Genomic DNA, 4,474 nt, shown 5'->3' on the forward strand with positions numbered 1-4,474 from the left:
AATAGGGGTAGGGCCAGGTAGGGCCACGAGGTCAGGAGATCGAGACTATCCTGGCTAACACGGTGAAACCCCGTCTCTACTAAAAAATACAAAAAACTAGCTGGGCGAGGTGGCCGGCGCCTGTAGTCCCAGCTACTCGGGAGGCTGAGGCAGGAGAATGGCGTAAACCCGGGAGGCGGAGCTTGCAGTGAGCTGAGATCCGGCCACTGCACTCCAGCCTGGGCGACAGAGCGAGACTCCATCTCAAAAAAAAATAAATAAATAATAGGGGTAGGGACAGGGCAATTGCTTAATACTTAAGGCAAACAATCCTTTGTATATATTTCTTTTCCTTCATATATTTCTCCCTCTGTTTTGCTTAATCTTCATCTTTCTTTCCTCAGCCCTAAATTTAAAGACCTTTAGGAAGAGTTGGCTGAATGGATCTGATCTAGAGCCAAAGATGTTCTCAAAAAGGGCTACAGGGCTAGACTGACTTTGGGAGTTGGGGATACTCTATGCCCATCATCAGGAAACACACCAAGTAATATAAATTCATTAGTGTGTCCTTTGTCCATAGTGAGTAGGTGTAATTGGCTAGGTGCTTTACATGAATCAGCAAAAGTAAAATGCTGGAAATCAAGGACTGCTTGTACTTAATAAATGTTACAGTGGATAGTAGAGGTTAATCAGCATTCCAGTAGAATTTTAGGTCTCTGCCAATTTAATATTTCTGGGAATGTTGAAATAGCTAACTAGGACATTCTTTCTTGAAGAAGGATCTTTTTAAATTACTCTTTTTTTTTTTGAGATGGTGTCTCATGCTGTTGCCCAGGCTAGAGTACCAGGGGTGTGATCATATCTCACTGCAGCCTCAAACTTCTGGGCTCAAGCTATCCTTCTGCCTCAGCTTCCCGAGGAGCTAGGACTACAGGCATGGGGCACCATGCCTGACTAAGAAGTGTCTTTTAAGTTAACACATATTTTATTTAGTACCTGCTAGATGCCAAGGTCACAAATTAGGGTAGGAAAGAAGCTAAGAAGGGCAAAAATGTTAAAAGGAATCCAAATGATTTTATAGGGGTGGTGAGATGGTGGTAGGAAGAGTTGGGATGACGTCAAGGAGGAGAAAGTGTTTGGTTTGGTTTTGTTCTGGAGACAAGTACTTGCTCTTTTGCCCAGGCTGAAGTGCAGATCACAGCTCACTGCATCCTCGATCTCCCAAGCTTAAGCGGTTGTCCCACCCCAGCCTCCCAAGCAGCCAGGACCACAGGTGTGTGCCACCATACCTGGCTAATTTTTAAATTGTTTGTATAGACAGAGTCTCACTATGTTACCCAAGCTGGTTGGCCTCCAACTCCTGTGCTTAAACGATCTTTCCATTTTGACCTCCAAAAATGCTGGGATTACAGCCATGAGCCACCATACTCATCATAGGAAATATTATTTCATAGGCACCTTGAAGGATTTGGCTAGCTAAATAAAATAAAATAGGAAAAACTGACTGTGAGGTGGGAGTGACCATGATGAAGTTGGTCTGTGTAGAGCCTAGGCATGACAGATTACAGAAGGTTCTTGATAAGGGTGTAAAAAGCCACTACGTCTTTTAGGGACATTTAAGGTGTGTTTTAGGGAAAAACATGATAATCTGTAGGTGGATTAGAGGAAGATGAGATTGAAGTCAGGGAAATCCACTAGGAATAAGTTAGATAATCAATGCATTATGTGATGATGCTGAAACTTAGGGTGATAGGATAAGAGAGACACTGAAAAACAAGATTGATGGAACATAGTGATTTAGTGGTGGTTGAATATATATCAAAAGATTTATGGCTTCTGTCCTGGATTAATACTAGAGGAATGCTCTTACCAATACAAATAGGTAGGTAGGCATATGAAGGTGGCTTGGGTGCACAGTTGAAGTTTTTGATTATGTTGTATTTGAAGAGAGATGTAGCACAGCTAAGCTTTATGTTTAAAATCTAGACTAAAATTCATCTGAGAAGTCAGTGTAGATATAGCCTAAGCCATGAGATTGCATCAGAGGGCAGATACTGTGTTTTGGGTTTAAGGTTAAATATTATTTTGGGACCCCACTTCCCTCTTTCAGAGGGTACAGAAAAAAGAACAAAGGCAAGTGATTTGAGAGTGTTTTGAAAGTCAACCCAAGTGTTAAGAGTTTCCAGAATGGAGGAGTTACCAATAGTTTGAAGTGCCACAAAGTACCTTATTTTGAGAAGCCTCTTCTTAGGACTGATATTTGGCTAATTCTACCACACAGGATATCAGTGTTTGAGCTGTTTTGTCAGAAATATTGGTGTTTTGGGGACTGAAATGGCTGTATATCGTGAGAAACATTCTCTATGCACGATACTGCAGAGATACGGGAAATACTAGTAGTTTCTTTTTTTTTTTTTAATTTTTATTTATGTATTTTTTTTGAGACAGAGTTTCGCTCTTGTAGCCCAGGCTGGAGTACAATGGCACAATCTTGGCTCATCGCCACCTCCGCCTCCCAGGTTCAAGTGATTCTCCTGCCTCAGCCTCCTGAGTAGCTGGGATTACAGGCATGCACCACCACGCCCGGCTAACTTTTTTGTATTTTTAATAGAGATGGGGTCTCTACATGTTGGTCAGGCTGGTCTCAAACTCCCCACCTCTGGTGATCCACCTGCCTTGGCCTCCCAGAGTGCTGGGATTACAGGAGTGAGCCACTGCACCCGGCCAGTACTAGTAATTTGTTATAATTACTTTGTTCTTGATTACCTGATATTTAAGTTTTCTAATTGTGATTTGCTTTTCTTGTTTTACTTTTCTCTTTAGTTTGTTTTGAAATATTAGGTTACAGATTTCCTCTCTTTAATAGGCACTTTTTTCCTAGTGTGCTTTCTTTGACCCTAGGGACTTTAGTTTTCATATATATATATTTTTTCCTTTCTATAATTACTTTGTATAGAATTGGACTGTGATGTTTTCCTGAACTTTTAGGAAGGTAGGGTGTGTGTGGATTTTTTAGATTTTCTTCTTAGCAGTTTTTCTTTAGTGTAGAGCTTTGTCTAACAAGGGAGCGTTTATTTCAGAATTTGTAGGCTCTAGATTGCTCCAGCACTATCAGATCTTATTGTATATTGGTCCCTTTGCATGACCTCAGCAGTTGGGTCTTGCAGAATTCCCTTTCAGTTTTAGCTGTTACTAGACTGTCCTGTCACACTTTTCAATGAGTAGCTATTTGTGATGTTGGAGTTTCTCTCATCTCAGCATCTTCAGAAGCCTGTTTTCCTTTTGCTTCCTTTTGCACAAATGCAAGTGGTATTACACTTGCACAAGTGGTATTACACTTGGGTCTTACAACAATTTGTAGTTTATGGGGAAATAATACCTTTGTTGTTGGATTGCCTTGTCTGTGTGAGGACATTAAAAACTTCTGCTGCTACCACCACTGCCATCTTAGACTGTCCATGTGCATGTTCTTAACTACCGTGTTGTCTTACTTGCCAGGTGATATTCGATGAAATCAGGCCATTTAGATGAGGGATATACACATTTTGCCTTGAATATTCTTCTCATGTGGTTTTGGAAACAAGTATCTGCATAGAGTAGGATAAGTAAGATGGAATAATAGATATTTAACCAGTGGGAGAGTCGGTCTCCAGAATCAAGTACAGCTGGATACTGGGATAAGGTTTACATAAGTTGTTAGGTAGGCCTGAATGACCTAAAACCAGAGGAAGCCAAAAGGCCTGCTGCCTCATCACCACCCAGTAAAGCCCAAAGCTTCAGCTTCTTTATTACTTAAGTACATTGAAGGACATACCAGTGAGCCCCAGGAGGAAGGGAGAGAATTAGCCAGAGAGCTTTTTGACCCCATTGTGAGCCTGAGGATGAGATTTGGCTTTGGAATTGGACTGCATGGGTTAGTATCTTAGTTTTACCACTTAATAGTTGTGTGTCTTTGGCAAGTTCGTAACCTCATTGTATGTTTCCTCATTTGTAATGTAGTGATTATAATAGTACTTTCCTCATAGGATTATTGTGAGGATTAAATGACTTCATGCCTGTAAATACATTGAAACAATTCCTAGCACATAGAAAATGTCTGCTGCTCTAATAGGTATCCAGTGGTTGTTCTTTTTGATAGGACATTGACTGATTAGCAGCATTTGACACAGTTGATCACTTCCTCCTCTGTAAGGGCATATTTGTCGTCAGGGGTACCACACTGTTGGTTTTCCTCCCACAGCTCTGGTTACTGATTCTCAGTAACTTTTACTGCATTTTTTTTCATCTCTTGACCTTTAAATGTTGGAGTGCTCAAGAACTTGGTTCTTTAGTGTCTTCTCTTTTTAAATTATATTTACTCTGTTCTCAAGGGGTTTAAGTGGAGAATTAATTACCATATAAATGTCCCCAAATTTATGTCTTCATTCTTGATCCCACTCCTGAACACCTTATTTCTAGATCCACCTGCCTGCAATATCTCCACTGGACATGTAAT

Source organism: Piliocolobus tephrosceles, chromosome 15 (genome assembly GCF_002776525.5).
Source record: "Piliocolobus tephrosceles isolate RC106 chromosome 15, ASM277652v3, whole genome shotgun sequence".
Taxonomy (NCBI): domain Eukaryota; kingdom Metazoa; phylum Chordata; class Mammalia; order Primates; family Cercopithecidae; genus Piliocolobus; species Piliocolobus tephrosceles.